Source organism: Taudactylus pleione, unplaced genomic scaffold (genome assembly GCF_031769625.1).
Source record: "Taudactylus pleione unplaced genomic scaffold, aTauple2 ptg000280l, whole genome shotgun sequence".
NCBI classification, from domain to species: domain Eukaryota; kingdom Metazoa; phylum Chordata; class Amphibia; order Anura; family Myobatrachidae; genus Taudactylus; species Taudactylus pleione.
Genome location: NW_028284682.1, coordinates 1,241,116 through 1,261,935, shown reverse-complemented (window position 1 = coordinate 1,261,935; position 20,820 = coordinate 1,241,116).

The following is a 20,820-nucleotide window of genomic DNA, read 5'->3' as shown; positions in this document are numbered from 1 at the left end:
TTTATTGTGTGAGCAAAACATGGGACGTGCTGGAATTTGCCCAGATGTAATGCCCACACAATATTAGTGGCATTGTCAGATATCACAAATCCCCAGGAGAGTCTAACTGGGGTAAGCCACTGGGCGATGATTTCCCTCAGTTTCTCTAAGAGGTTGTCGGCGGTGTGCCTCTTACTGAAACCGGTGATACACAGCATAGCCTGCCTTGGAACGAGCTGGCGTTTCTGAGATGCTGCTACTGGTGACGCTGCTGTTGTTGCTGCGTAAGGTGATACATCTACCCAGTGGGCTGTCACAGTCATATAGTCCTTAGTCTGCCCTGTTCCACTTGTCCACATGTCCGTGGTTAAGTGGACATTGGGTACAACGGCATTTTTCAGGACACTGAGGACACTTTTTCTGACGCTTCTGTACAGTCTCGGTATCGCCTGCCTAGTGAAGTGGAATTTAGACGGGATTTGGAACCGGGGACACACTACCTCCATCAATTGTCTAAATCCCACTGCACCAATGGCAGATACCGGATGCACGTCTAACACCAACATAGCAGTCAAGGCCTCAGTTATACGTTTTGCTTCAGGATGACTGCTGTCGTACTTCATCCTCCTCGCTAAGGACTGTTGGAGGGTCAATTGTTTAGTAAAAGTGGTGGTGTTCCTACTTCCTCTCTGGGATGATGAACGACTCCCAGCAGCAGCAACAGCAGCAGCGGCTGCAGTAGGCGTAGCAATGCAGGATACTCTGGAGGAATCCCGGATAGGAGAGTCAGTCATGCCAGTAACATGGCCTGCAGGACTACTTCCGATCCTGACTAAGGAGGAAATTGACGAGGAGGGAGTTGACGGTGTGGTTTGCAGGCGCTTGGATACAACAGGACAACGGGATTTAGGTATCCCTGGACTGCTTACGGTCTTAGCCAAAGTTTCTGAACTTGACCGTAACGTTTTATGAACACGCTGCAGGTGCCGTATAAGGGAGGATGTTCCTAGGTGGTTAACGTCCCTACCCCTACTTATTTCACCTTTACATATGGTACATATGGCAAGACAGTTGTTGTCCGGATTTGGATAGAAATATTGCCAGACCAAAGAGGTGGAATGTTTGGTCTTCTGCCCAGGCATGACCGTGATGGGCTTTTTCATCCCACGGACAACAACTGTCTCCCCCGGAGCCTGATTTAAACAAACCACATCATCATCAGAATCCTCCTCGCCAACTTCCTCCTCATCGCCAGCTACACCAGTATACTCATCCTGTTGTACTTCAACAGTGACATCTTCAATTTGCATATCAGCAAGTGGACTGTGGGTGCTCCTTTCAGCACTTGCAGGGGGCGTGCAAATGGTGGAAACAGCCACCTCTTCCCGTCCAGTGCTGGGAAGGACAGGCATCGCAACCACCACCACACTTGGACTCTCCTTGGTGATTTGTAATATCTTCTTAGAACGCACAGTTCTTCGCTGTGCTTTTGCCAGCTTAACTCGTTTGATTCTTTTAGCGGGAGGAGGGCTTCCATTGTCATGTGAAGCTGAACCACTAGTCATGAACATAGGGAAAGACCTTAGCCGTTCCTTGCCACTCCGTGTCGTAAATGGCATATTGGCAAGTTTACGTTTCTCTTCAGATGATTTAAATGTTTTTTTTAAGGTAATTTTCCTGAACTTTGTCATTGGGGAGTGTATGTGCCCTCTACTATGACATTGGGCTTCGGCCTTGGCGGATGTAGCAGGCTGGGATCACCATCGCAAACATCGGTGGTCGATGGTCTCAATGGTGGGCGGCACCGGGTGGCCGGCCAGCTGACTGCGTACGTCCATGCAGTCCCTGCTGTGGCCACTCCCAGAAAATGGGGCGGACACGCCCCGTTTCAAAGAACACCAGTCGACCCCGCACCGCCCCTTAAATGCCAACTAGCCACACCTGCCCGTCTTCCTTCGCCAACACTGTAAAAGAAGAAACCCTGGCCATGAGAAACCACACCACACCTGACTCAAAACAACACAACTTAAGAACAACACATAGCAACTAACTAGCAGGGATGCAAAAAAGGGGGGAAAACAGGAACCCGAGTGAAGAAGAAAAAACTAAAAAACCTACTTGTGAACCAAATTGGGCCAGATCTTGGCTAACGGGAGGAAAAATTAAAAAATCCCTTCACACCCCCAATTGTTGAACGCTAGCCGTTCAACGATTGACAGGTAAGCAACGTTGTCAGTTATCTCAAGGTACGCACCTACAACTTATCGCAGCGCACATATCTCTTATAACTCCCTGACTTCCAACACCCCACCTTTTGAATGACCGAAGGACATGCCCCAGCAAGCACTGCGCAAGTGGCTGCCCCTATTCGAAACGAATGTGTGCCGTAAGCTGCATGGTCTAAACCCAACTCTGTTAAACCACTCTTAAAAACTGCAGCAAACTGAAACTTCGTGAGAGGCCTGGAATCAGCATGCACCAACCACTGAAACCCCCCAACTGGGCATACAATCATTTACTGAGATGCTAAATGAACCGGGCAAATATTACCGTCTTGCTTCTGCGCAAGCGTAAACCATTTTCCCCTACCTGTCTGGTCTGTTTTAGAGAAGCGAAGTTTGCAAAGCGCCGCTGAATCTCTAAACACAATGTCCTTGAACAACAGCCCAGAGGACACAGATGATTTATTCACCGCCACTAATTCGCTAACCTTGAAAGCTCCAAAAAATTCAGAAGAAAAAGCCAAACGGAAAAGAGCAGCCTCAAACATATCAGAAGCCACCTTTTCCATGATACTAAGTGACGCTGCCAAAAGGTGGGTGTCAACCGGCCGACTGGAATCGGCGCGAGCAGGAGCCTCCCTCGCCCAACCCTTCAGAGCCTTAACTAGAAGAAAAGATTTGGTTGGGTCGTGTAAACCTTTTAGGTCACAAAAGAAGGAGACTCCCGCCAGCACCGTCCCCACGGAGGCCCTGGACCTCCCTTGCTGATACTTCTCCCAAACAAAGGAGGAAAGCAACTCCTTTGGAGACTTAGCCTCCGAATCTGGGCATGCGCAGTGACCGCTCCATTCCCGCCATGCAGCCGAGTACTTGCGGAGAGTTGATGGAGCGAGCGATTGCATCGCCAAAGCCTCTAAGTCGGCCTGATGATCTGCCACACAAACGGGGGGCATATCAAACCAACAGCAGAAGCAGAAGGTGCAAGCGCCCGAAAACGCTCAAATAGAAAACAAGACAATGCATCTGCGATCTCGTTAACAACACCAGGCACATGACGAGCTCTAAATCGTATATTGGCCTCTAAACAGCGCAAAATTAAATGAAGAAGCAAATGCAAAAATAACGGAGAGGACGATCGCTGGTTGTCGCACCAAAATATCACATGCCAGTTACTGAGTCGTGCTGACCAGAGTTCCACAGCCACAACAATAGGGAAAAGTTCCAAGAGCAACAAATTACTCGTTAAGCCTTCCTCGCACCAAACTAAAGGCCAAGCAGCAGCGCACCATTCCCCATTGAAAAAGGCCCCAAAACCAGACGATCCAGTCACATCAGTAAAAAGTTGTAATAACCCATTCGCTACCGGAGGAGCTGGCCAAATACGTTCACCATTGAATTGAACCAGAAACTTGGTCCAAACACGAAGATCATCCTTTATCTCCACCGACAAACGAACATGATGATGCAGCCGTCTCGACCCAGCAGTGGCCCTCTCCAATTTCCTACAGAAAACCCTGCCCATGGGAATTATACGACAAGCAAAATTAAGGGAACCTAGTAGTGACTGCACTCCGCGCAATCTAACCGTGTCTACTGCTAAGCAACCTGCAATTTGCTCCAGCAATCTGCCCACTTTGTCACTTGGCAACCTACAACAACCCACAACCGTGTCTATCTCAATTCCCAAGTATGACAGACAAGAAACAGGACCTTCCGTCTTATCATGCGCAATGGGAACCCCTAAAACGCGAAAAAGAGCCAGCGCAGAAAAGAGGAGGTCTGAACAGACGTCGCTCTCTCCTGGATCTATGAAGAGAAAGTCATCCAAAGAGTGCGCCACGCTCGCTTGTCCCGTGCCGGCATGAACACACCAGTGTAGAAAAGAGCTGAATTTCTCAAAATAGGCACAGGAAACCGCACAACCCATCGGCAAACATTTGTCGACAAAGTAACCGGAATCTAGCTTGAATCCCATAAACTGCATAGCGTCTGGGTGTAACGGCAATAAACGGAAAACTGAATCAATGTCTAATTTTGCAAGCAGGGCTCCATGCCCAAAACTGCGCACTAAACCCAACACCTCGTCGAAGCTTTGATACTCCACTCTACAAAAACTATCTGGTATGGCGTCGTTCACCGAACAACCCGCCGGATATGACAGGTGCTTGATCAAGCGAAACTTACCAGGTGCCTTCTTGGCCACTACACCCACCGGAGAGATACAAAGATCCTGCAACGGAGGAACAGGGAAAGGACCCTCCATCCTCCCCAGCAGCACCTCCACCCCTACCTTAGCCTGCAAAACTTCTGGGTAGTCCCTAGCCAAGCGCAAGTTCCGGGGGGCCCTGACCCATAAAGGACCCATTATTGGCAGAGGAAAACCAAACAAAAAACTTTCTAACAAAAACAAAGCGTCCTCCTTGTGAGGATATAAATCCAACCAGTGAGCCAGTGCAGCTAAACAAATAGGCGAATTAGCCATAAGCAGCTCCTTTTGATCCCTCACCACGATCCTGGGTGGCACTAGCAGACCCTTGACAGCAATCCTTGCCCGGATGCTCCCCCGCTGCAGAGGCGACAGGAGTGTCGAAAACGACAGGCCGACCCCCGTGTACATAGGGAGTCGTTGAAAGCAAAAAATTTGCCCCTCATAACGCTTGTAGGATATCCCCTGCGAGAGGGCATCACATCCAAGGGGGGCCGATGCTGCTGCGACACCTCTAGCCACACCTCCACATCTTTTGCTCCGAAAGGAATAATCATGCTACCGTCATGCTTCCTACTAAATTGCATGTCATATTCACGCCATGCCAAGGCCTGCGAACGGACAAACATGTCCAGGACCAAAATAATATATATTTTACTATGTTAACATGTTCATCCGCCCGCGTCTCCAAATAGCACACCACAAATATCAGCATGCCCTTCAACCAACTGGTGAAACTACAGAAAGCCTCTTCGCCAATACCCCCCGCCTTCTTAGCTTGACTAAAAGCCTTCTTCATATCATCGGTGAGTGTAAAGAAGTCGACAAATTTACCTTTGCGAATTCTCCCCCTCACACTTTTACGCAAACCGCGAACAACAGCGGTATTTGCACAATGTACCGAATCAGCCCCTGCCGCTACTGTTACTTGCTCAGCACTAATGCCTTGTGTAGCCGTACCACCTGACTTCTTGGCTAAACGCCTAGCAACCATTCTAGCTATTTTATGTAGGCGCGCAGGGGAACCAGAAGAATGAGAAGAGAAGGAAGAGTCAGACATTGACGAACAAGACAAATCATGCTCACCAGCACCAGAAGGACCCGGAACCGCTTCCTCGACTTGATCATTCATCACGGCTGAAGGTTCGCCTGCCGGTCCCGTCTCCATGCGCACAGGGTCAGCAGACGCACCATGTAACGGGTCACTTGGAGGAGCTTCAGTCGTCATGCCTTTATCTGCAACTGGAGTAGACTGATGAGCTACAGAGCCGGCAGGCACAACCGCCTGCGCGGGGGGGTTGGCCATGATGGGAGCAGGAGGAAGGGGTGCAGGCACGGTTAACAGACGAGCAGGTGGAACCAGCCCAAGGCTGGATGCCGAGGGCACACTGGTGGGGGTTTGACTATACATGACCGGCGGTGCGGAAGGGAGCCGAGGCATGGAGGCTATTGCTGAACTCTGTTGTGAAGTCGGCAAATAAGGGTAATAAAGTTGCGGATAAAACCCTGGGTAAGGGTAAGACCCAAAAGTGGGCGCAGTATAGGTGGGATAAAAAGGGGAAGAAGAAACAACTGAGGCGGAGGGATAAACAGGGGGCGCCACCCCATAGCTCTATGAAGCCTGACCCCAGGAAGGGCCGGCCATTGACAAGGGGGGTGCATTATAAATGGAAGGGGGGACACTGACAGCGGGGAACCAATGGGACTGATAGGTGTTAGGGTGTAGAGCACTCATGGCCCCAGAGACTGTTTGTCCTGGCAACCACGGCAAAGGGGAAGTCTGCCTTACTGCGGGGCTGTGGGACTGTCTATTTCCTACAGGGGAATTCCCTAAAATGGCCACCGGGGTTAAGATGGCCACCGGACCCGTCATGCTAACCAGGCCGCTGGAACCACCCGCTCCCCGGGGACTGTAACCTAATGCCCCCACGTGACCCGCGAACCTAACCGGCGGCAGATCCGATGCAGAGTGCCCAGCGGGAGCTGCGAGCACTTGCTCTCCCACTGGTGCAGCGTAAGCGGCAGCCACCACGTCACTATTGACGTCACCTGCGGACCCTCCCGCCAGAGCTGTGTGTGGGGGATTCCGGACAGGGGAGGCTGCCAAGGGCGCGACCCGCCAGGAGCGCTGGGAAGGCCGCAGCAGCATGCCCGGATGGGGACGAAGCCGTCGGGGCCGACGGATGAGCAGCAGGAGGTAAAGAGGGGGAGGGGGGCGCGGGGAGAGGACAGGGGGGGAAAGGTGGGTGCGCCATTTAAACTGCCATTAAAGGCTGCCATTTAAACAGTAATCTTAACTCTCCTCAATCCTATTCATATTTCGTCAACCATTCTCCTCCCTGACTTATTTGTAGGAATCACTGAGTGAAAGGAGTTACAGTATTTCCTCTTAAACTTTACACAGCATATTGGGTTAGGCAGAATGAGTGCAGGGAGCCGAATGTGACAGGCGGCATTATCTGCTGAGAAACGTTAAATCACAAAATACAAATAATAAGCCTAAAAACGGAAACAAGGGAGTGGTATATAAATACATATATATATATATATATATATATATATATATATATATAAGACAGAGATGTAATCTAACAGAAAATGACATTCATTATCTCCTATTGGTAGCTTTACTGCACAGAGTGAAATCCCAACAGAACGTAAAATAAAATAAACGAGTAATATAAGTCAAATGGGACAAAATATCCCAAGGTACCGAATAGACTGAGCGGTGAGATCAAACCCATTGGGAAAACAATTTTGATAGTAATAGTGGACTTCTAGAGAAATATATAAAAAAATGATTAATGAACAATGGGGGAGATGTACCGAGCCTTGGAGAGAGATAAAGTGGAGAGAGATAAAGTACCAACCGATCAGCTCCTAACAGTCATTTTTCAAATACAACCTGTAAGGGGGCAGTTAGGAGCTGATTGGTTGGTACTTTATCCCTCTCCAAGTCTTAGTACATCTCCCCCTTTTGTGTTTTTTTACAATATCTATATCAGTGATTCCCAACCTCGGTCCTCAAGGCACACCAACAGTCCTGGTTTTAGTGATGTCCATGCTTGAGCACAGATGTTAAATCAAAATAACTGAGGTACTAATTAAGTCACCTGTGCTCAAGTATGGCTATCATTAAAACCTGGACTGTTAGTGTGCCTTGAGGACCGTGGTTGGGAACCCCTGATCTATATTGAAAAGAACAGACTTTTAAAGGCCCTGTTCTGCAGAGTACCTCAGGGGGGTATGTTTGTATATTTCACAGGGGTCTGGTATGACTTTTTAATATTGAAAATGTTGACAGTTATAATCTAGACTCCACAATTCTGCCAGGTATCCCATGTTGACAAGTACATGTCGACATGTTCATTATGTTACTTAAAATACACAGTGTCAGCTTGGAACATGTCGACATTGGCATAAAGTTGACATGTTAAAATGTTGACAAGTCACCATAACGCTAACCCTAAATCTATCCCTTTCCCTAAAATTTGTAATGTCAATATTATGACTAGGGATATGCACAGGACCATTTTTGCCGGATTTGGATTTGGTTCTAATTCGTCATCCGGCTTTGGATTTGGATTTGCCAAACTGCGGTGACTGGCTTTGGATTTGGATTTGCCAAACTGCGGTGACTGGCTTTGGATTTGGATTTGGATTTTTTTTTCAAAATTTGACAAAAAAAGCTAAAATCACATTAATTGGGCCAAAGGTTGCAGTGAGCTGACTGGTCACCTAGCGACAGAGCAGCGGCACAGACACCACAGTATAAAGCACATCTATGACACATTGCCACACAGCAGTGGCAGAAATGAAAAGTTGTGCACCCACCCAGTGGGGTACGGCCAGCAGAATCAGAGTACTTGTTTACATAGTGGGCTACGGCCCTAGGAGTCACAGTGCACAAGCTTATTCACATTACACCGCACATAGGGCCTGATTCAGAGCCGCTCGTAAGCGGCCGCTCGTTCGTTTCCGAGCGATGTCGCACAACTGCGCATGCGTACGGATTGTAATACGCATGCGAGAACCAGTCAGTGCGGCCGAAAATCGTGTGCTCGCTAAATAGCGAATGCCTGCTATTTTGAGTGACAAGAGGAGGCGTATGTGGGTGGTAACAGGGGAAGGTGCTTGAAAACGGGGAGTGGAGATCAGAACGTAGTCGTGCCTAAAGGTCAAAACGGGCGTTTTATGGGTGTGCATAATTACTAAAGCAGCGTCATCGACCATGTCACTTGGTTGTTTTATAGTCAGAACTGCTCGCATGATTGTGGTAGGAAAAACCAACCACAAGAATAGCGAGCAATTCATATGCCGTCCGATGTATTCGATTAATCTAATAAATAGCGGACATGACGTATGATGCGAGCGGCAAGGGGGCGTTTTTTTCAAAATTACGTTCGCATGTTTTGTTCGCTCGTTCAGACATAGAGGCGTGAACAGACTGTAAAGAGCGAACGGTTAATTTAAATAGCCAGCCCATTTTTCTGGACGAGCGAGCGCAAATAGCGTCCGGTTCTGAATCAGGCCCATAGTTCCCCTGATTCACATTACACCATATAGTAGTGTCTCTTATTTATGTTACGACACGCAGTAGTGCCCCTTTTACACAATGCCCACAGTAGTGACCCTTATACACAAAACCCACACTAGTAATGCCCCTTATACAATGCCCACAGTAGTAGTGCCACTTATACAATGCCCCCAGCAGTGGTGTCCCTTACACAATGCCCCCGGTAGTAGTATGCCTCCCATTAGCAGGCCCCCAGTAGTAGTATGCCCCCCCTTAGCAGACCCCCAGTAGTAGTATGCCCCCCACTAGCAGGCCCCCAGTAGTTGGAGTACCCTCCCTTAGCAGGTCCCCAGTAGTAGTATGCCCCCCATTAGCAGGCCCCCGCTTAGCAGGTCCCCAGTAGTAGTATGCCCCCCAGTAATGCCCCCTTACACACACATAAAAAAACTTACCTGAATCCCCGCTCCCGCCGCCGTCCGCTCTGCTGTATGACGCCCGGAGGGAGCCGGAAGACGGAGCTCATGAGTGAGCTCCAACCAGCTCCCTCCGTGCAGCAGCCAATGAAAGTCTGCCTGACTCTCATTGGCTGCTATTACAAACACACAGCTGTCGCTGGCGGCTGTGTGTTTGATCTGTGTAGGGCAGACCGCTATCACAGCGTTCTGCCCTACACTAGAGGAGCCCAGACGTCAGGAGGCTGCGGCTCGGCCTCAAACGGGGATCCGAGTCAGGCAGGGAACACCCGAACAGCGTTCGGGTGGACTCGGATCCCCAATGTTCGGAGCGGTTCGGATTCCACAGAATCCGAACCGCTCATCTCTAATTATGACTATATAGACAAGCCTTGTATCAATATTTTTTTAACCATGTCAACATGGTGCAATTCAAAAAAAAAAAAAGAGAAAGGGGGGGTGTCCCCAGCACACTAAATTGTTCCTGCAACAATACTTGAAAACTATATGGTAATAGAAATTCAGATATATTTGTTGCATGCATTTGCAAATACATGGTAAGCCACCAGGCCGACTTCACAGCTTCTCTGATAACTGGTGGTCCCTACACTGCATGATAACAGTGCCCACTTAGCAGGACCCATTGTGCACACTCGGAGAATGGGTCCAGCGCACACGCAGATTCCCGATAGTCGGGAATCTGCGTTCAGTTGTGCACTTGCGTCCTAACGTATTACACTGGATGATGCTTTTCCCCGAATCCAGAAAGCCACTCGACATCGTTCCCTCCATCCAAAAAAAATCTCTATATGTCATCTACAAAAGCGCAAACTTTCATCTCACAGTACAAATGTTGTTTTCAGCATTTTATATGAAGTACGTGGAGTACTATACTGTAGACTGTGAGGATGGCAGCATCTGTGTGCCTGCAGCTGCACAGTAACTGGAAGATTCCTACAACTATCACTTGGAACCTTGAGAATTGGAAACAAACAGTTTTTTAATCCAATATTTATTGTGAAAAGAACGGCAGGTAACAAATAACATCAATACAAATATAATATACATTAAAATGCAGAAGAGTAATGTATATTATTCTCAACAGAATATCCCCTAACGTCTTTTTTTCATAGGCATCAACACAGAGGATCGTATAGCACAGCCACCGCGTGTTTGTACGCCCATTGCCGACTTCTCTGATCCGATGCTGCATTCATCAGATCCACTGACATGACGGTCGGACATCTGAGTACCCCTCAGTTACTCAGGACGTCTGCCAAAATCACTTTGCTGGGGCCAGTGAAGCTGCATCCAAGGACGCAGCCAATAGTTTTGGCATGTCCAGAAAATGGGGCAGACGCACCTCCATTTTCTGGAACGCTCTGAGCTGCCACCCCGTCGCTGCCCCCAAATGCCATCAGTATGTCAATCATTCGGCGACTCTGGGGTACTACGACCAATGGCGCAGAAACAGTTCGGAGCAGTGCGGTTTCTGCTCATATTTAAAAGCATTGAAGACGTGCGTAAACATTGGGTTTGCTGTGTACATACATCTCTGAATTAGACCCACAGTTGGACACATACCTGATAACTAAGACCAGCTGTCCAGTATTGTTACCATTTAGCATAGGTGAGTCAGCCCTATGATAAATACAATTAATTTCTCCTCCCTGACTTATTTGTAGGAATCACTGAGTGAAAGGAGTTACAGTATTTCCTCTTAAACTTTGCACAGTATATTGGGTTAGGCAGAATGAGTGCAGGGAGCCGAATGTGACAGGCGGCATTATCTGCTGAGAAACGTTAAATTACAAAATACTAATAATAAGCCTAAAAACAGAAACAAGGGAGTGGTATATAAATACATATATATTAGGGGTGTGAACCGGCCACTTTTCGTGTTTTGTGTTTTGGTTTTGGATCTGGATCTTTCTTCGTGTTTTGAATCTGGATTGGTTTTGCCAAAACCACCCTTCCATGTTTTGGGTTCTGGGTTTTGTGTTTTGGATTTGTATTTTTTTGAAAAAAAGCATAAAAACAGCTGAAATCACAGAATTTGTGGGTTTTTCTGCTCCTATGCTATTATTAACCTCAATAACCTTAATTTCCACTCATTTCCAGTCTATTCTGAGCACCTCACACCTCACACCTCACAATAGTGTTTTTATGTCCAAAAGGTTGCACCGATGTAGCTGGATGACTATGCTAAGTAACACGAGTGGGCAGCACAAACACGTGGCCCATCTAGGAGTGACACTGCAGTGGCAGACAGGATGGCAGTTTGAAAAACTAGGCCCCAAACAGTACATAATGCAAATAAATAAAAGAGGTGCAAGATGGAATTGTCCTTGGTCCACAAGTCCCACATGCCGAGCGGAATCGCTCCGTCTTAGCTCCTCCTTCACTTTCTCCAGTTGCTTCTGCAAAACCCTGATGAGGGGAATGACCTGACTTAAGCTGGCAGTGTCTGAACTGACTTCACGTATGGCAAGTTCGAAGGGCTGGAGAACCTTGCACAACACAGTGGTTGAGTCAGGTGCATACCCCCTCCTTTGCCTATGTCATAGGTGGATGTATAGGCTTGAATGGCCTTTTGCTGCTCCTCCATCCTCTGAAGCATATAGAGGGTTGAGTTCCACCGCGTCACAACCTCTTGCTTCAGGTGATGACGGGGCAGGTTCAAGAGTGTTTGCTGGCACTCCAGTCTTCGGCACGCAGTCGCTGAATGGCGAAAGTGGCCAGAAATATTTCGGGCCACCCAAAGCGTCTCCTGCACGCCCCTGTCGCTTTTCAGAAAATTCTGCACCACCAAGTTTATTGTGTGAGCAAAACATGGGACGTGCTGGAATTTGCCCAGATGTAATGCCCACACAATATTAGTGGCATTGTCAGATATCACAAATCCCCAGGAGAGTCTAACTGGGGTAAGCCACTGGGCGATGATTTCCCTCAGTTTCTCTAAGAGGTTGTCGGCGGTGTGCCTCTTACTGAAACCGGTGATACACAGCATAGCCTGCCTTGGAACGAGCTGGCGTTTCTGAGATGCTGCTACTGGTGACGCTGCTGTTGTTGCTGCGTAAGGTGATACATCTACCCAGTGGGCTGTCACAGTCATATAGTCCTTAGTCTGCCCTGTTCCACTTGTCCACATGTCCGTGGTTAAGTGGACATTGGGTACAACGGCATTTTTCAGGACACTGAGGACACTTTTTCTGACGCTTCTGTACAGTCTCGGTATCGCCTGCCTAGTGAAGTGGAATTTAGACGGGATTTGGAACCGGGGACACACTACCTCCATCAATTGTCTAAATCCCACTGCACCAATGGCAGATACCGGATGCACGTCTAACACCAACATAGCAGTCAAGGCCTCAGTTATACGTTTTGCTTCAGGATGACTGCTGTCGTACTTCATCCTCCTCGCTAAGGACTGTTGGAGGGTCAATTGTTTAGTAAAAGTGGTGGTGTTCCTACTTCCTCTCTGGGATGATGAACGACTCCCAGCAGCAGCAACAGCAGCAGCGGCTGCAGTAGGCGTAGCAATGCAGGAGACTCTGGAGGAATCCCGGATAGGAGAGTCAGTCATGCCAGTAACATGGCCTGCAGGACTACTTCCGATCCTGACTAAGGAGGAAATTGACGAGGAGGGAGTTGACGGTGTGGTTTGCAGGCGCTTGGATACAACAGGACAACGGGATTTAGGTATCCCTGGACTGCTTACGGTCTTAGCCAAAGTTTCTGAACTTGACCGTAACGTTTTATGAACACGCTGCAGGTGCCGTATAAGGGAGGATGTTCCTAGGTGGTTAACGTCCCTACCCCTACTTATTTCACCTTTACATATGGTACATATGGCAAGACAGTTGTTGTCCGGATTTGGATAGAAATATTGCCAGACCAAAGAGGTGGAATGTTTGGTCTTCTGCCCAGGCATGACCGTGATGGGCTTTTTCATCCCACGGACAACAACTGTCTCCCCCGGAGCCTGATTTAAACAAACCACATCATCATCAGAATCCTCCTCGCCAACTTCCTCCTCATCGCCAGCTACACCAGTATACTCATCCTGTTGTACTTCAACAGTGACATCTTCAATTTGCATATCAGCAAGTGGACTGTGGGTGCTCCTTTCAGCACTTGCAGGGGGCGTGCAAATGGTGGAAACAGCCACCTCTTCCCGTCCAGTGCTGGGAAGGACAGGCATCGCAACCACCACCACACTTGGACTCTCCTTGGTGATTTGTAATATCTTCTTAGAACGCACAGTTCTTCGCTGTGCTTTTGCCAGCTTAACTCGTTTGATTCTTTTAGCGGGAGGAGGGCTTCCATTGTCATGTGAAGCTGAACCACTAGTCATGAACATAGGGAAAGACCTTAGCCGTTCCTTGCCACTCCGTGTCGTAAATGGCATATTGGCAAGTTTACGTTTCTCTTCAGATGATTTAAATGTTTTTTTTAAGGTAATTTTCCTGAACTTTGTCATTGGGGAGTGTATGTGCCCTCTACTATGACATTGGGCTTCGGCCTTGGCAGACGACGTTGATGGCATGTTATCGTCTATGTCATGACTAGTGGCAGCAGCTTCAGCACTAGGAGGAAGTGGTTCTTGATCTTTCCCTATTTTATTTTTATCGGAGAAAGTTTGGTCCTCCATTTATGTTATATTGATATATACGTGCGGCTAAGGCGCACACAAACACAGAAAATATTTTTTTATTTTGTTTGGAGTGCACTTTGGGGGTTACAGCACCCCTTAACGGTCAAGCCAGCCGGCCCTTTACTTATGACACAGGCGCACGCTTGGCACTACTTTGTTGATGCACGTGTGGCTACTGCGCACACAATTCACAAACACAGAAAATATATTTATTTTTTTTGCACTTGGGTAGAGCACCCCTGATGGACAGAGCACCCCCTGGACTACACTACAGCACCCCTTTAGGACTGGGACACTGCACAGGACTTTGGAGTGGACACAGCCCCTATGGACAACTGACTGCACAACACAGTCCAGCAAGCCCCTATGGACTTTGGAGGAGTGGACACAGCCCCTATGGACAACAGCAGCACAGCACAACACAGCCAGCCCCTATGGACTTTGGAGGAGTGGACACAGACCCTATTGACAACAGCAGCACAGCGCAGCACAGCACTACACTGCATTACACTACACTACACAGCCCAGCCAGCCCTAACTCCCACCCTCCCTGTTCACTGTCCACAGCCGAGTGAGAAAATGGCGCCGACGCGGGTACCTTATATAGAATCCAAAACCCACGAGACCCGGAAGGTGGGATGATGACGTTTTGTCTCGATTTCAGATCCGAGTCAGAAATCCGAACCCGCTCACCCCTAACATATATATATATATATATATATATATATATATATATATTTAAGACAGAGATACAATGTAACAGAAAATGACAGTCATTATCTCTTATTGGTAGCTTTACTGCACAGAGTGTAAGTGGACTTCCAGGAAATCCTAACGGAATGTAAAATAAATAAATCAGTAATATAAGTCAAACAGCACAAAATATGCCAAGATACAGAGCAAACCCATAGGGAAAACTATTTTGCTAGTTCTAGTGGATTTCTAAGTAACTAGAGAAATATATAAAAATAATGATTAATGAACAATGGGGGAGATTTACCGAGCCTTGGAGAGTGATAAAGTACCAGCCAATGAGCTCCTAACTGTCAATTTTCAAACACAGCCTGTAATGTGGCAGTTAGGAGCTGATTGGTTGGTACTTTATCCCTCTCCAAGTATTGGTACATCTCCCCCTGTGTGTGATTTTTTACAATATCTATATTGAAAAGAACAGACTTATAAATCCCCGGTTCTGCCGAGTACCTCAGGGGGGTATATTTCACGGAATGGGTATGTAATACCGGCTGTCGGGATGCCTCCTGTCACAATACCGATAGCGGCATCCCGATGGTTGGTATCTGGACAGGTGTCGGGCAAGTACTGTATACTTAACCTCCCCCCCTAACCCTCCCTTCTTGTAGTCCAACCCTCCCCTTTAGTTCCTGAACCTAAGTCTCCCTCATTCGTGCCTAAACCTAACCCTCCCCCCTTAGTGCCTAAACCTAACCCTCCCCCCAGTGGTGCCTAACCATAACCTCCACCCCCCAAAACCTAACGCTAACCCTGCTACCTGCCCTAATCCTAACCTTTCCCCCCCAACGGAGAACGGGACGGGCGCCCCGGCACGTGTCCTCCTGTATTCCGGGATCGGGATTAAGATAGGCATCGGTATTTTGCTGCCTATCTTAACTCCCTTTTTGGGATTTCAGCGTTGCCATAGAGTTCTTGACTACATCCCATATTTCACAGGCGTCCGGTATGACTTTTTAATATAAAAACTTGACAGTCATAATCTAGACTCCACAGTTTTGCCAGGTACTCCATGTCGACAAGTATACGTCGACATGTTCATTAAGTCAAAATACACAGTGTCGACTTGGAACATGTCAACATTGGCATAAAATTTACATGTTAAAATGTTGACACGTCATCTTAACGCTAACCCTAAATCTATCCCTAAAATTTGTCATGTCAACATTATGACTATATAGACAAGCCGTGTGTCGATATTTTAACCATGTCAACATGGTGCAATTCAAAACAAAAAAATGAGAAAGGGGGGGTCCCCCAAATGTTCCCCAGCACACTAAATTGTACCCGCAACAAAACTATACGGTAATACAAATTCAGAGATATTTGTTGCATACATTTGCAAATACATGGTAAGTCACCAGGCCGACATCACGGCTTCTCTGATAACTGGTGGTCCCTACACCGCATGTGAACAGTACCTACTTTGGGCCATGTAATTGTCTATTGTAAGGACTCATGGTAAAGGCACATACAGAAATACATCCAAATTGAGAGTCAGCTTACCTGGGAGTCAAACCTGGGACCTCAGATTAGCACTATAAGAACCAGCATGCCCTCCAAAGGCTGGTTCCATCTATGCCTCTCAAAACAGCAAACATAACAAAGTGGAAGCTGCTCAAATCAATTTGTTATGTATGGTGCAATTCAGCATTGTGGTGTTGACATTATGACTTTACTATCATTGTCGTCGTGGTGACTGAATACCAGGGCCGTAATTAGGGTGGTGCGACCTGTGCCATGGTACAGGGCACCACAGGGCAGGGGGCGCTGTTTGGGCCTGTCACTTTTCTATTTATTATCATTCTCACTTGTAGCTTCCTCTTATTTTATCCTCAGCATCTTCTGGCCTCCCCTATCTCTTCCCTGGCCCTTCCCAATGAGGCCATGGCCCTTTCTTGGGTGCGTTATGTCCCTATTTGATATATAGGGGGTCACCAATGCTCTTTTTGGCACAGGGCACCATAAAGTTTACTTCAGGCTCTGCTGAATACCATTTCACAGATAGGTTAGTCTCAACTATTCTCCTTTTACCCAGGTTGAGATCTCTCTCTTCAACCAGATGGGATCTCTCTCTTCAACCAGCTGTTCCTATTCGTGCACCGCATCCAATTGTGGTGGCGATTCTTGTACTTGCAGTAATTGACTGTATGTTATGATGCAGTAAAAGAGCAGAACAAACAGAGGATTTGTTTTGAACTTGCGTGAGGCAGTTATTGGGGTGAGTATGATACCGGGTACACATAAAGATGCAGGACATAAAAGTGGGGGCGCTACGAGTGCAATAGCCTGGGGCAGTGGGGGCCCTTCAGCCGACCCTGTATTGTTTGAAGGAGGTGACTCTACTGTTTAAACAAGGAAGACCCCATGTTTCCTGTAGTGCAGGGTATGATCCCCCATCTTGTGACATCATGACTTACAGCATCCCCCCGGCTCCCCGTTGGTACTGGTTACTGCCCTGAGGATGATGAGTAGAACATTTCCTGTGTATTTTTTCTGTATATATTAGGGATAATTGCTACTCAACATCTATACTCAAGAGTAGGGTTGGACAACAAGCGCCCCCACCCCCCCCACACACACTTCAGATGTTGTAGAACTACACATCTCAGCATGCTCTGCAACAGTTTTGCTATTTGGCCATTGCTAGAACTGTTGCAAGGCATGCTGGGATTTGTAGTTTAACAACAGCCGGAGGGCCGCCTTTTGCCCACCCCTGCTTAAGGGGTTAAATGTTACTGCAACCTATTGTTGAGGTTATTGTAACCTAGAGGCTCAAATAGCCTCAGATATAAAGAATGCCAGTTTACACCTCAATTGAAAAAAAGAAAGAATAGAATCTCATTGTCAGGGTTTTAATATTAATGCCTGGGAAATGTTTTATGGATTTGCTGTGGCTGACGGGAATATTTACACTAATTAGTTTTGACTTCCCCATCAGTTCCCATGTAGCCTGTGACAGTAAGACTGCCAGTACATTTGCATATGTGTGTACACTCAGGTCAGCGTCATTCCAAGAGGCAGCTTCCTATGTAAGGGACGGTAATTCTGCATGACATTACCAGCCTGACATCCAGCCTGCCAATCTGGGTGTGATTATCGCAGTGATAAGGATTGTCTGTTCTGGGTTTTCTGGTGATAAAACCAACCTTGCAGAGCACAGAGCAGGTTTATAGTCATGAAAGAACTCCTCTTATCTTGCTTCTATGTTTCTCACAAAAGTATGCCATTCTTCTATTCTTATGTATTTAGGGAGACCGTGGGACTGATATTGTAAGGGGTGTACACGTCACATGGCACTGGCCACACCCACACATCACTGACCACACCCAGACAGCCCCAGGCCCATGTGGCCCTTAATCTGGCCCTGAGAACAATGATTGTAATTCAACCTCCAGATTTAGGATAGCAATGTGATGGGGTCACAGGTCTCCCGGCGGCAGGTAAATGACAGGCGTCTAGATATAGACGCCAGTCATTTATCCCATGCCAGGATAAAGCGGCCGGGAAGCCGGCTGTCGATATTAAGGCAGCCGGTTTCCCGACTGCTTACCGGTTTTGCCTATCACACGGCGCCCAGTTTGGGAACCACTGCCCTAGAATGTTGGGATGTACTGTACTGGTTTCTTGCTTATAGCTCATTTATATTACTCACTTATCTTACCCTAATAAAGTAATAAAATCCACACGTCTTCTTGCTTAGATAATGTAAGTTTCTGGTTTTTCCCAAATTAAAGAAGATACTCTTAAGGCCGGTACACACTAGATGATGTCTAGTGTGCCTGACTTTGTCAGCGACGGGACCCAGCAGGGGAGCCGGCAGCGACGGCGGGAGCCATGTTGCATTTAGCAGCATGACCCTCGCTAACGATATAGCCTGTAGGACCTGCATGCAGGGCCGACAGAGGATGTCGCTGACAACACGCAGGAGTGCGCGTCATCAGCAACACATTAGACAATGTGCCCGATATGTCGCTCCGATCCATCGGATCGGACGACATATCTACTAGTGTGTCCCCGGCATAAGTATCTCTATAATAATCACAATCTTCTCAATGCAAGTACAAATGACATAAGAATTCTACAGATCGTCATAGATGTTACAGTATGGCATCCAAGTTACTATGAATGATAAATTGCCAAAATTGTCTACCAACTGTAATATATAAAATGATGCCTAATCTCTAACCATCGTGGCATGGCATGACTGGTCAAACTGTCACCTTTAAAAATTTACATCCTGCACAATTTTTTTGGAACTTACAGAACTACTGTATTTGATAAATCTACATGATAAAATTGCAGGGCTTTATGACTCCTGATTCTTTTCCCAGTAGACTATTAAACGAGTCTCTTAATTATAACGGTCACATTGTCCAGATGTTTTTTTAAGTGTTCTACAAACATTGTTTTAAATTATGTCCTTCACTTAAGTCACCCATTGTTTGATTCTTACATTATGCTAATGAACTAATTTAACAGCTAACTAGAAATAACCACTCGGACACTTATGTGGAAATAAAAGAGGACACAGACTAAATTTATTGATGAAATTGTAGTTTTTGGCAGTAAGAAAGAAGTGCTCCGAGGTCACCGTACGTCAAATATATTTGACTAAATAAGAGGTGGGTCCCCCCCCTAAGGAGAATTACCAACTTGCCGCTTTCAAAATGGAAATACTACATAGGCACTCTGGAATCGGTATGGAATCCCAGCTGCCGCATGGCCGGCAGTTCGATTCCCGGCAGCGGCAGCCCGACAGATCAGCAGAGCCCGGCAGCGGAAGCCCGACAGCGCTGGAAATCCCGATCGTCCCTAAGGTAAGTATAAGCTAACCTAACCCCCTAACCCTTACCCTCCTTAGGGTAAGGGTTAGGGGGTTAGGTTAGCCCCCTAACCCTAACCCTATCTCTAACCTCCCCCCCAAGTGACTAACCCTAATCCCCCCTCTAAGTACCTAACCCTAACCCCCCGCTGCCTAAACCTAAGTCCCCCGGGGGGGTGCCTAACCCTAACCTCCCCCCTGGGGTGCCTAACCCTAACCCCCCCTTCTCCTAGCCTAACCCTCCCAGGGAAGGGGGTGCCTAACCCTAAGTCCCCCCCGGGTGCCCTAAACCTAACCCTCCCCCCGCACTGCTGTCCGCTCGCAGCGCCCAGCATCCCTTCGATCGGGATGCCGGGCGCCGGTCTCCTGGCGTCGGTTAAATGACAGGCGTCTAGATATAGATGCCGGTCATATATCCCACACCGGGATAAAGCAGCCGGGAAGCCGGCTGTCTGTACTAAGGCAGCCGGTTTCCCGACTGCATACTGGCACTCTTACGCTATAATAGGCCGCCCAGGAGCACTGCTTCCCGCCAGGCTGCGCCTCCACCTGTTGGAAGGAAAACATGAAAATTGCACAGTCCAACAAAATTAACAAGAATTGCATACAATACAGCTTAGTCGGGTGGGTGGGGTTCCAAAACTAAAAAAGTATTTGGATATCTAAATTTTTCACAAAATACACAAATGTGACCCTGTGTTACATACTACTGCTGCCCTATTCATCTCAAACAAGCTTAAAGTGGTATCAAAATATTAACATTAAATAAAATAGTTTCAGTCGAGCACAGTTATTTCCAAACTTTCTGTAATCATGGTGCCCTAGAGTATCATAATTTTTTTCCTGGCACACCTAGGCCCAAAACTATTAAATTAAGTAAATTGTGTCTATCTGTCATCTTTATGTGGCGGGGGACAGGTTTGTGTTTCTAATTGTCCACATATTGTGTGATTAGCAGCAACCAGCACTGGTTTTACCTATCACATTGACTATAAAATATTGTATTTGGTACTGGACCATCGACCTGTGGCACCCCTGCCAGTACCCTGGCAGAACGGGTCTGCGATCCCATGCGGAGACTTCCAGCAGACTGTCAGTGATTGGCAGTCTGCTGCTATTTGTGGGCGGGGAGGGGGCAGTGATGCCCTCCGTTTCCCGAAATGCATCAACGCTAAAATCCCTCACAGAGACCGGCCGGCGGCCGCGCATGCGT